The sequence below is a fragment of the Pongo pygmaeus genome, chromosome 2, assembly GCF_028885625.2.
Source record: "Pongo pygmaeus isolate AG05252 chromosome 2, NHGRI_mPonPyg2-v2.0_pri, whole genome shotgun sequence".
Classification (NCBI taxonomy): Eukaryota; Metazoa; Chordata; class Mammalia; order Primates; family Hominidae; genus Pongo; species Pongo pygmaeus.
In genome coordinates, this window is record NC_085930.1 from 24,101 (window position 1) to 37,875 (window position 13,775).

Below are 13,775 nucleotides of genomic sequence, written 5' to 3' on the forward strand. Positions count from 1 at the left end.
AAAATCAGCGGCATTTCTATGCACCAGCATCCTAGCTGAGAGCTAAATCAAGAATGCAATTGTATTAACAATGGCCACCACACACACACAAACAAGGAATACATCTAACCAAGGAGGTGAAAGATTTCTACAAGGAGAACCACAAAACACTGCTAGAAGAAATTATAGACGACACAAACAAAGGGAAAAACTTTCCATGATCCTGGATGAGAAGAATCAATATCATTAAAATCGTCATACTGCCCAAAGCATCTACAGATTCAATGCTATTCCTATGAAATGACCAATGTATTTTTTTACAGAATTAGAAAAAGCTATTCAAAAATTCATATGGAAGCAGAAAAGAGCTTGAATAACTAAAGCAATCCTAAGCAAAAAGAACAAGGTCAGAGGCATCACATTATCCAACTACAAACTATACCATGAGCCTACAGTAACCAAAGTAGCATAGGACTGATATAAAAAGAGACACATAGACTAATGGAACAGAATAGAAGAAATAAAGCCAAACACCCACAGCCATCTGATCTTTCATGAAGTTGACAAAGACAAGCAATGGGGAAGGATTCCCCATTCAATATATTGTGCTGGGATAGCTGGCTAGCCATATGCAGACAAATAAAACTGGACCATCAGCCTGTGATAATACTAGAAGAAAACCTAGGAAACACTATTCTGGACATCAGCCTTAAGAAGAAGTGTATGGCTGAGTCCTCAAAAGCAATCACAACAAAAATAAAAATTGACAAGTAAGACATAATTAAACTAAAGAGCTTCTGCACAGCAAAAGAAATAGTCAACACAGTAAACAAACAGTCCAGAGAATGGGAGAAGATATCTGCAAGCTCTGTATCTAATGAAAGTCTAATATCCAGAATCTATATGGAACTTAAACAATTCAACAAGAAAAAAAGCAAACAACCAAGTTAAAAAGTGAGTGAAATACATGCACAGACATTTCTCAAAGGAAGACACACAAGCAGCCAACAAACATATGAAAAAAATGACCAACATAGCTAAACATTAGAGACATGCAAATCAAAACCACAATGAGACAGCCTCTCATACTGGTCATAATGTTTATTATTAAAAGGTGAAAAAACAACAGATGCTGGCAAGGTTGTAGAGAATAGGAAACACCTATATATTGTTGGTGGGAATATAAATTAGTTCAGCCACTGTGAGAGTACTTTAGAGATTTCTCAAAGAACCTAAAACAAAAGTACCAGTTGACCCAGCAATCCCATTACTGAATATATATCCAAAAGAAAATAAGTTGTTCTACCAAAAAGACATGTGCACTTATATGTTTATTACAGCCCTACTCACAATAGTAAAGATATGGAATCAACATGGAATGCTACGCAGCCATATAAAGGAATGAACATATGTTCTTTGCAGCAACATTGATGTAGCTGGGGGCCATTATCCTAAGTAAATTAATGCTGAAACAGAAAACAAAACACTACATGTTCTCACTTATAAGTAGGAGCTAAACATTGTGTACTCATGGACATAAAGATGGCAACAATAAACACTGGGGACTAATAAGGTGGGAGGAAGGGAGCAAGGTTTGAAAAACTAACCATTTCATACCATGCTCACTACCTGAGTGACAGAATCAATCATACCCCAAACCTAAGCATCATGCAATATAGCCATGTAACAAACTGTACATGTACTTTCTGAATCTAAAATAAAACTTGAAATTATTTTTAAAATTATAAACCAAAACCAAATAAAAAATTTAAAAAAATATTTTTGCAACACAGTCAATCCTATTCATTAAGATATTGTGTATGGCTGCTTTTGAGCTACAGTAGCAGAGTTTACTAGTTGTGGCATATTTACTACCTACAAAGTTTTACCCATGCTGTATGTGAATGGCACCATCTAGAGCTGAGTACTACAAAACTTGCACAACCATGCAGCATCCCAAAAACTACAGATCCCTGGCAAAAATCATCATCCCTACTGTGTCAGGAAAGTGACTTCAAATGACATGTGAGGTTCAATGGGGACTACATTAGTGGGACTGTAACAGGATACATTTTAGAAGAGGATAAAATCACAACTGCAAATACAAATTTAACATGTCAAGACTTTTATTTGACTAAATAATTGAGAGAATCAATAATATATAACAACCAGTTCAAATGAAGATTTGACTTCCAGAGATTTACAGTTTCTATCTCATCAAAGAACACCAGAGCTATACAGTTAAAGGGGTGTATTAGTCCATTTTCACACTGCTGATAAAGACATACCTGAGACTGGGTAATTTATACATAAAGAAAATGAGGCTTAACGGACTCACAGTTCCACGTGGCTGGGGAGGCTTCACAATTATGGCAGAAGGTGAAAGGCATGTCTTACATGGCGGCAAACAAAAGAGAATCAGAATCAAGTGAAAGTGGAAACCCCTTATAAAACCATCACATCTCATGAGACTTATTCACTACCACAAGAACAGCATGGGGTAAACTGCTGCCATGATTCAATTATGGGAATCATGGGAGCTACAATTCAAGATGAGATTTGAGTGGGGACACAGCTAAACCATATCAATGGACAAAAGCAGATTTTAATCAGGAACTATTGCAATATGGGAAAAGAGATCTCAATATAGAATTGTAATCAATTCCAAATACAACACGGACAACTTGTGGATTTATAGCCAAGGAGCAAGGTCAGGGTTAGTGAATGCAAAATTACTAAAAGGAAGCATTAAGTGTAAGGGGTGATTTCTAGCTAAATGAACCCAGTAGGATTCTTATTGAAAGCTGGCCAGGATGAATGGATGTCACCTGGGGGACTCAGGGGAATTATAAATTAAATCAGATATCAAGGGTAGGGGTTCTGGTTAAACCAACTTAGCAAGACTGTTGCTATGGTTGTGTAATGCATGTCTGATAAGAATAGACAGTAAGGTCACAGCCTAGAGGGCTTATAGGCAACTGACTAGGGTTTGGTCAAGGAGACAGTTTTTGTCAGTTTCTCCTTATGTTTAAAGAAGGAAGACATTCTTCTTGAGCAATAAAAGTCCATTACACATTAGGTTGCCTTTTTTTCATTAAAGACCAGCTGAACCATCTGTTGAGACTTGGTAGTAGAGGATATCTGCTGGATGGTGCAAGCAGTCAGTATTGAAGGAGGAGAGTTTCTAGGAAAACAAAGTAAGACAAAAATTTATGGTTGAAGCAAACTGAAAACCCAGTTTCTGAGTCCAGACTATAGCCAGCTGACAAGAGTTTATGTTGGGTTCAAAGCATTTTTAGATGGTGGAGTGAGGATGGCAGTGGAGTGCTGACAGATTTCCTGGTTTGCAGTTTGAATGTCTTTGGTGAAGATACATGCATCAGTGCTGAAGTTTTGGTTATTTCTCAGAGCATGGAAACATCTAGCTTCAAACACAGGGCTTCTTTAGATAGTCCCAAGAAGAACATGGGCAATCAGGTTTTAGTTCTCAGTAATGCAAAGTCAGGAGTGTGGGAGAAAAATTGGAAATGTTCATTTGGAGATATGTAGCCAGATTTCAGAGGAAACTAGAAAAGTTGAGCAGGATCCAGTCTAGTTTACAGATAGATAATGAAGTAGAAAGTAAAATGGAGTTACCAGGAGGCGAAAAATGGCTCTAAGACAATGAACACTCAGAAAAGTAGGCTATAGCTTTCCATGAAAATACAAAATTTCTCGCTACAATCACTCTCATTTTGATTAAAGATAACTAAAGTAAGGTTATTCTTGTCTTCAGAATAAGTCTGGTCTCATTAGATCTGGCATGATTGTTTACCTAGGTGCAGCAAGACTATAATTGACCACAAAGACCTTTTTAAGTTTGCTTTGCTGAAATTTTTCATAAGGAATCTCAGATTAGACTTCTAAAATCCTCTCAAGACTAGGAAACCAAACCAAGACCTTGCCACCAGATTTTACCTTCAACACCTATCAATTTGGGTGAATCCCTCTCTCTTTGAAGTCTCCAAAATACTCTAAGTTTCCTAGGCCTGGCTGAATAAAAACTACATTACTCACATATAATGCTACAAACACTATAAGTTAGTTCCCAGGCCATTTTTTTCTAGAAGGGCTTTTTAAGCATTGGTTCCATAAAGTCAACCTTAACTCCTCAAAACTGTCTGGTCATATCTGATTCTATGCCTATTATTCTTAAATATAACATTCCAGTCAAAGCCTTGGTTAATATAACCAATGTTTCCAATTATGTCCTGGTAGAATAAAAAAGGTAGATTCTTATTGAACTTATGTAAATAATTATATTACCGTGAAAATAAGAATATTCAATAAGAGCTTTGGAATTCTGAAGGGATCCGGAAGGGGAAAAGATAAATGTTTCATTTCTGTTTACAAAAGTATAATATACTAAATCATTGTAATTTATGGATAGTTTAAGAGAAAAAAGAAAAGGGTTTCTTATATCCAAAAAATGGAGCATTAAAGAACTAACAACGTTCCAAAGAAAAACCATTATCTTCTTTCACCAGTTCATTCAGTCCCATGTTATTAATTCTTATTCTACTCAGTCTTGAGTTAATAGTTTCATAAACCCATCATCTTTTCGATAAAACTCTTGGGACTTACATATGATTCCAAGGAAGATGGGTTATGAATGAGATTAAATTTTCTGCTAAACAGGTGGCTGGTTCTCAGATTCAGAATATATTTGATTTAAAGAAACTAAAGTATGTTGATATGTGTTTTGTATCTCTGAGTATATGAAGTAAAGTTCATATCTGTTGTATTCAAGTTTCTTGAGGACAGAGGCTTTGCTTACTTCTATTTTCTTAAAGCTGATGCTGGATAAGTTATTCAAAAATATTTGCTAAGTGGAATTGAAAGAAAAAGCCAATGAACAAAATAAATATAAACTAAGAAACAAAGAAAATTGGATATTTTACATAGTTAAATAAAACTTCACTCGGGGGAAGACTTCTAACGATGGATCATCTCACATGTGCACTATCCAAATTCTTATCTAACTTCACTGTATCATGTATGAGAGAAATAACAAGAAGAATTTAATCTGGAAACTTAGGAGTTGCAGAGAGAGCCTTACATCTGCCTGTTTTCTAAGAAAACTGATTGAGGAAAGAGGATCAAACAGAAAATTATTTTCTCCTGCAGGAGAAAAAATATACTGGAAGTTTACACTTTAGAGGACACCTTAAGGATTATATGATTCAACTATTTTATTGTCTTTAAGCTAGTTTGCAACTCTGTAAATTGAAGATAAATGGTAACAACACAAAATAATTCTTGCCTATTGACATGCAAATTCCATCCTGTTCAATAAAAGTCCAATTGATTTCCCTTCCCCTCCTGTGGAAAAACCAGTTTTGCCCCCATTTGCACGTTCATTTTAATATTTCTGATTTATAAATGTGTCTGGTCTTCAGATTCTCTTCTGAGCCAGCTATAACATCTCGCTGGTTCCCTCATTGGTAAATGAGTAGAATAAAATATTTGCCGTCTGTTCATTTTTATTTCTTTGACAGTCATGAGTTTCACCTTTTTTGAAAATTAGTTTTTAAGACTTCCCAAAATAATATTATTTTTAGGAGAAAGTAAATATTCAATTCAAAAAACACACATAGATAAAAACAGAATCAAAAAAAGGACATTCAAGCTGTCAAAATAAATTAGGAGCTAAGCTTGAAATAATTATTAGTGTGTTAAGGATACAGGTAAATATTTATGTTCATAATACATCACCTAAGCCCATTGCAGTAGCAACAGCATTCAGGTAATACTCCAAAAGCCATCTATAAATACATTGTTTTAATTATTTACCCCATTGCCTTCATCGAAATGTAGAGGTGAGTCAAATCCCAAAGCCAATTTCCTTTTTCTCCCTGAATTTACATTTGTTTCTTTCTGTTTGCTAAATATCCATGCAAAAATCACACTAGTGTTAAAATGTGTACATGTTATAGGGCTCAGTTATCCTCTTCGAGTCTATGAAGAAATCTCCTCTGGGCTACTTCCAGGTAAGGCACTATAACAGCCCAATTCCTCCAGGACTGTCTGAGTTAACCTTCCTCAGAAGGCAGAAATTTGTGGAATAGCTTCAGGTTACAAAAATCACAAGGATCTTATTATGTCAACTGAATTTGATGCGAGACACCTATTATTTCCAAACTCTGTGGAATACAATTACACCATTAATTCTCTGGAGAGACAAAGAGGAGAGTTTTCAGGGATAAGCATTAAAAGAGGTTCCCTTCTAAATTATAATTAATTGGGCTCCGAGGAAAGTAAAACACAAGCTGAGAGAGAGATGTTCATTCGGTGAAATAAATGCAGTCTCTCCCAGACACCAGAGCATTGTTTGGGAAAGGACATTTTAGAATTGAATATGTGAAAAAATAAGAAGAGGTAACACATCATTTCCACTGCGGTTTTGTTAGATTCTAAAAACTACACATTATGTGCAAGAGAACACCAAATGATTCCCCAAATGTATATGAGAATACAGACTCAAATGACAATCCTGGTTGATTACTTCTTTTAAAGCTACATTAACTGGGGATAAAAAAGTTACAGGCTGTCACCAGCAGAGGGAAATACTGTCCTAAGGAAAAACATGGAATCCCACGCCCATTTTTTCCATCTTAATTCTTCTGTGGTATAAGCAAGAAATGAATGCTTCTCCCTAGTTCTTCTCATTTTATGGCATGTTGAACAGCAGAGAATTTGCTACTCGATGCCTAGAGCATAATTGTTTTGAGGAAGGATGAAGGAGAATGCAGGAAGCTGTCAGATCAGAGAAGAGTCAACTGAGAGCTGTCAGGCTTTAGGAGACACATGAGGCTGAATTATAAAATAGTTCATGTGCAAAGGAAATAAGAGCTTTCCTTACATATTCATAACTCACTCCTCTCTCAAACCTCCAAATCCAAAGCTTATTCTGGTAATATTGGTGAGTCCTCATTGGCTCCTTTCTACGGGAGACTATTAGCCATCCTCAACCAACAGGATCCTCTAATGTATAGGCATTCAGGGCGTGTCTTTCAGGAACTATATATTTTTTAAATGTCTAGCTGTTTTCCACTTAATATCGCCATAACCTTTTGGCTTTATTTTCCAAGGTTCCCAATACTGCCAACAATTAAGAAGCTGATTTCATGAAGGGAAGCTATATCCTGCAGTTGAATTACACAGAAAGTGTCACAATCCTGAATGAAAAGGAGGATCTATGTTCTTGTGATACAGCAGGCCTAAGCAGCCTCCTTCCAAACCAACTTTAAAGCCCCTCCTAGGGTCACAGCAAGCAGAGGTAACTATATGTCACAAGAAAAGAAGGTAGAGCATCTTCACCAGAACACTGGGGTTGCACCCTTTGGTTAGAGAGAGATGGTGCAGTGCCATATTATACAGTTGTCTTCAGAGAAGACAGAAAGAAAATGGGAGAAAGGAAGGCAGGCGGGCAGGCAAAATGGTACAGGTCACTGTGTAAGACACTTTGGCAATTTCTTTAAAACCTAAACATATTCTTACCACAAGATCCAGTAATAATGCTCCTTGGTATTTATCCAAGTAAGTTTAAAACTTTTGTCTATGCAAAAAAAATGCACATAAATATTTATAGCAGTTTTATTCATAATTTCCCAAACTTGGAAACAACCAAGATGTCCTTCAATAGATGAATGGATAAAGAAACCATGGTACACATGGAATACTATGCAGCCATAAAAAAGAAAGAAATCATGTCCTTTGTGGAAGCATGGATGGAGGTGGAAGCCATTATCCTAAGCAAATTAATACAGGAACAGAAAACCAAATATCACATGTTCTGTCTTATAAGTCAGAGCTAAACATTGAGTACAGATGGACACAAAGAAGGGAAAAATAGATACTAGGTTCTACTTGAGGATGGAAGGTAGGAGGAGGGAGAGGATCAAAAAACTACTCAGGTGCTATGTTCATTACATGGGTGATGAAATAATCTGTATACCAAACCCCCACGACATGCAATTTACCTATATAACAAACCTGCACTTGTACCCCTGAACCTAAAATAAAAGTTGGAAGTAAAAAAAATAAACTGTGGTATATCCAGATAATGATGAATTATTTAGCAATAAAAAGAAATGAGGTGTGAAATGCATGGAAGAACCTTAAACATATATTGCAAAGTAAAAGATGTCAATCTGAAAAGGCTATATTCCATATCAATATAACCATATGACATTCTGCGAAAGGCAAAACTGAAGATAGTACAAAGATCAGTGGTTGTCAGGGGTTCAGAAGGTCAGAAGGAGGGACAAAATTTTTAGGGCAGTGAAACTATTCTGTATAATACATTTGAAAAAAGACAATGTACAACTGGGTGTAAACTATAGACTTTATTTCATAGTAATGCATTAATATTGGCTTATCAATTCTAACAGATGTGCCACATTAATGAAAGATGTTAATAACAGAGGAAACTGAAGGGAGAGGGCAAGGGTCCTATTGAAATTATCTGTATTTTCTGCTCATTTTTCTGTAAACCTAACTACAAAAAAAATTAAGTCTACTATGAATGAAACAAACAAATGAAGAATATCAAGAAAGAGCTATGGGGTTGGAAACTCCTAGTTAAAAAGAAATGGTCTGACACCAGAATGTATTCAATATCTTCTCTGTTTTATTGTATATATTTATCATATAGATGTCCAGGTCCAATCAGGAGTCAGAAATCATATAGTGATTTAAATAGGGGAAGTTTAATATACAAAGTTATTAAACTATGACCAAAGTGTAACTATAAAATATTTTTAAGGCTAAATATGCTACCCTAGGATGAGGGGAGCACTAAAGAAAGGCCATATTTGGAACGTGTAACTTCTCCCCAAGTCTGGGTTGGAAAAAGTAAGATTGCAGCCCAGTGGACAGCAGAGAGGTTTCCTCTTTGCCTGGACCAGATCTTCTGCATTCACTGAGCAAGTAGGAAACAACCCTCTGGGGCTCAAGCTTTATACAGCCAGTGGCCAGCACGCTGGCAGGCAGGGTCAACCTTCCAGGCATGGCGAGAGTGTAAGTGAGCTTCAGAAAGTGATTAGAGACATAGGAGTAATGAGAAGAACAAATACCCTGAGGACAAGAGGCCTAGAGTGCACAGTGTTTCCTAGTGTCTCTGTCAATAAGGACCAGGAAATTGATCACCAGGTCAGGCAGGAGCTGCAAGGTTGTATAGGGGCCAAATATTCTGGGCTTTTGGCTGGGACACAGCACAACCCTGTCTTCATCATCACACCACTAACTGACCCTACAATCACTGGAAACAGCAGAAGATCCCCTTTTGCCTGCTATGTCCTTCTAGTGCCCTCTACTGAGGATGTTGAACATCATCCTCACTATAAAGGAGATGCTTACAAGAATTCCATCCTTCATCACAGAGCAAATATTGGAGAGTAAATTTGGAGCTAAGGGGCAATAAATTGAAAACTGTCATACATGAATAAACTGTATGTAATTAAATACAGAATGTGAGTGCAATGATTCTCAAAAAAAAATTTTGTATTCCTAAAGTTCTAAGATGAAGAACCCTTCCAGGTATTTGTTAAATAAATTCTTCGACTGGATTGACCCTAACTGCCCATTAAAATTAAGATTCTGTAGATTGTGCCATTGCACTCTAGCCTGGGCAAGAAGAGAGAAACTCTGTCTCAAAAAAAATTTAAGATTCTGGAGTCTAGAGTGTGAAGTAAGCCTCATCACAGAAATCTAAGTGGGTGAGTCCCATTGTGCCTTCACAGTATCTAATGTTATAGAAACACTGTGCTGAAGTTGTTAAAATCCAAGGCTATTGGGAAAGTTAAGTCCACGGTGATAGGTCTAGAAAGTGTCTCAAATAGGAGAAGTTCAAAAGATTTCAAAGATGCTTTTGCCATTTATTTCTGGTTTGTTATAAGAATTGAATACTTTCCAAACACGAAGGGATAAAATGATTCAGGACTAATGGCACCAATAAAATAACCTACTAAGGGAAATTCTGGTAAGGTGAGAACAGTAGCATGAGTGGTTAAGCAAGATTTTGGAACCAGACTCCTTGGATCGAAATCAGGGCTCTGCCACTTATTAGTGATGCAAAGTGCTTAACCTCTCTGTAAGTCAGTTTCCTCATTTTTAAGATGGAGATGGTAATCATTAAGGTGGCTCTTAGAGATATTGTGAGGTTAGATGAATAGGTACATGTGAAGTATTCAGAACAGTGCCTAGCACCAGTCCATGCGATATAAGCATGGCTATTCTTATTATTAAACTTGTACAGGTACTGTACAAATAGCAGGTAAAATCAAGGGAGGAATTTTAAAGAGTAAAATGAATACCATATTAAGAGATTGGAAAGAAGACCATGAAACACGAAAAAAAAAAATTAGAAATTCCACATCTCTAGACATTGTGAAGCATGAGACTCCTCCCACAAAAGGTAAGTGCAGATTTTTCAAGGGAGTCATGGCATCTCATATCTCCCACAAAAAAGAAAGGGCTCTAGTAGTTATGAAGAGTCTGCTATTCCCTCCGAAAAGTAAGTGTAGACATGGTAAGTAGGTGGTTACTGAAGGGCATACCTTTCCTGGGAAAAGTAGTCACCTGCAGTTCTTATCAAATAACCCACCATCTTTCTCAGTCTCAATGATTGTATTATTTATACTCACTTCTGCTTATTACATGGATAACTTACATTCAGACGTTTTGCACCTAGAATTTAGATAATTTATGGTAAACACACTCATTTCTGAATATTTTCATTCAGATTAACAATCCAGTTGTTCCAACTGAAAATTTCTTGGTGTATTCCGAACCAAAAAAGACACTTTCCTACTTTGAACTTCTATTGAATGATAGCACGATTGCACATGCCGCTTGCAAAAAATAATTGGAGTTGGTCATGCTTGCTTTCTTAGGCAGACTCATTTTCTAGGATGCAAATGGATGAAATACAGGTTCTGACCTTATTTTTCTCACTCCAGCATGCTTGAAATGATTTCATTGTCTCATGATCCACTAGGACAATTCTATCAACTATTTTATTTCTTAATCTGTAAAGATATTATAGTATTTTTTCTAGTGTACGTCTGTGCATCTCTTTCTGTTCAAGTGTTTTGCGGTTTTCCATTAAAATCCCATCCTCTTAAACTTTTAAAAATTCTGTCCACTTATTTTATATCCTAAGAAGTTTACATAATTAATAAAATAATAAATATTATACATGTCAAATTAATCTGATTTCTTTCTGCATTGTGAGAAAAATCAACTTGGTTTCATTAAGACTGCTTGCCTCAGGAATCATTCCATTGAGTCATTGTAGGATAATACAAGTATATATAGCTCCTGATAAATACACCATAGATTCCAATAAGAAACCTGATTCCAAGCCCCTACTATACATGGATGGAACTGCCCTTTGTTCACCAAAATGGTAAGTTGCAATAAATGGCAACCATTATTATTCCACAGACTCAAATTTTGGCTAAAGACAGAGCTGGGATGGATGCTTAGACAGGAGGCACAGTGTATTAGTTCATTCTCACACTGCTATAAAGAAATACCCGAGACTGCGTAATTTATTACGAAAAGAGGTTTAATTGGCTCATGGGTCTGCAGGCAATACATGAAGCATAGTGGCTTCTGCTTCTGGCGAAGCCTCAGGAAGCTTCCAGTCACAGCAGAAGGCAAAAGGACAGCAAGGCGTCTAGCAAGGTGGGAGCAGTGGTGGGGTCAGGAGGGAGGAGCAACACACTTTTAAACAACCAGGTCTCTGAGAACTCTATCACAAGAACAACACCAAGGAGATGGTGCTAAACCATTTATGAAGGGTCTGCCCCCATGATTCAATCACCTCTCACCAGGCGCCACCTCCAATGTTGGGGATTACATTTTGATATGAGATTTGGGCAGGGACATAGATTCAAACCATATCACACAGCTTCACTCCCTGGTCACATTCTGTATTAAGAGCGCATTTGTAAAGAAAATATGTTAGCATGACAGTTAACACCATGATGAGAGGCATCAGAAGAAGGCAAGTGAAGGCAGAACTCTAAATAAAGTAGAAGAGGAAGTCAAATTGTTGGGTTTGCTTTTTTAGGGTGGTGGGCATCGTTTGATTGTTTATTGTTGTCATTAGAAGCTTGCTGCCCATCCATCCACCAATAAATGAAGGCTGTGATTTCCCTCCCATCCCTTCAGCCAAGCTCCTAGGGAACCACATTATAACCCTGCCTCCAAACTGTCTTGCCTAAAGTCTCACAACTACTATGTGTCAAAACAGGATTGGAACCCAATTGCCCTTGGCTTCAATATTCTCAGATTGACCTTCAGGTCTTTTACATAAACCCCCAATGTGTGGCTAGCCTGGAAAACACAATGTAAACCCCACTACAATCCCTTAACTGAAATTCCAGGTCCAAAATGTTCTGAAAACTGCAAGGTTTTCCTAAGTTTGTGGTAAACGCATTTGGTGGTAAATCTGACCTGAACTGACAGGAAGATATTTACAGTCTTTATGTACTCCACTTAGTGTCAATATTCAAACATTTTCCTAGAGAAGCGTTAATGTGTTTGAATACTGTCCTCAGACCTTGCTGTGGGTATACATATATTTTATTTATTTGTTTTCTTTTTCCTTTCTTTTTATTCACTTTTTTGTGGGGGGTGGGGAGGCAGATTCCTGGTGAAAACTGGAAAACGTACTAGACAAATTCTAAAAGATCTGTAACACTGTGGGTATATACTGAGATAGTATGTAAACAACAGGGTAGTCACACAGGGCCCTACACTTAACAATGACCCTGCACTTGGCTAAAAGCTCTGCTGTGGCATCATGAAATCCTTAATAATTTTTTAACAAGATGCCTTGCTTTCCCCACCGCCACCACAGAGCCCTGTAAATTATGTAGCTAGTCCTGAGTATAAGCACTACAGTAGTATAAGCACTACTCGGAATATCTTCACAGTATCTAATATATCTACTACTATATAATACTATAATATTATAGTACCGTATAATATTATACTATAATTATAATACTATAATATTATACTACTATATAATAAGTATACAGTAGCATACAGTAGTATAAGCACTACTCATAACTTTTCTGATTTTTCTAAAATCAGAAAAGTTATGAGCTCTGAAACACATCTGAACCTAGGGCTTTGGCTAAGGGACCTATGTTACTACACTACCAGTATTAATTCTATTGTTACTAACAGCATGGATTGAGTGCCTCCTGTAGGCAAATGATTTCCTAAGGACTTTACACGTGTTAGCTCTAACCCTGTGAGGTACATATTATGTTATTCATTTTTTTTTAATTTAGTAAAGTGAGGTTCTGAAAGTTACCCTAAACTTTTAAGATCACCCAGCTAGTAAATGGCAGAGTTGGAATTCAAACTAAGGTCTGCCTGACTCTAGAACTTGTTTAGTATTCTAGGAGGTAGGTGCTTTGGAAGTATTAGGACGAACCATGAGATTGCCAATATCCAATCGTTTTACATAGAAAAATGGCGATTTCATGTGGCTCAACTTAATATGAATGACTACTTACAAAATATAATCTCCCTCTATTTCATTTATGGGTGTTTTTTTAGTTTGAAGCGATGACCAAACTAATCCTTTTGCTAAAATGTAAATAAAAGGTTGCAGTGAAGTCAGAAGAAAAGTTTATGTAGTTCAATTTAAAACAAGTTGCATGTCTCATCCTGTCTCACTAGAGATGACATCACTGCTCCTAAATAGGGAGGATGGATCACATGGGAGAACT

At 36.7% G+C, this 13,775-nt stretch overlaps 1 non-coding gene across 1 annotated transcript; it reads right to left on the reverse strand.

Annotated features, from left to right (window-relative positions):
- Positions 1–12,667: 12,667 nt before the first annotated feature.
- Positions 12,668–12,732, reverse strand: LOC129034395 (U7 small nuclear RNA). Its single transcript, XR_008501877.1, has one exon. It is a non-coding gene; the product is annotated as a U7 small nuclear RNA (small nuclear RNA).
- Between the last annotated feature and the right edge of the window lie 1,043 nt (positions 12,733–13,775).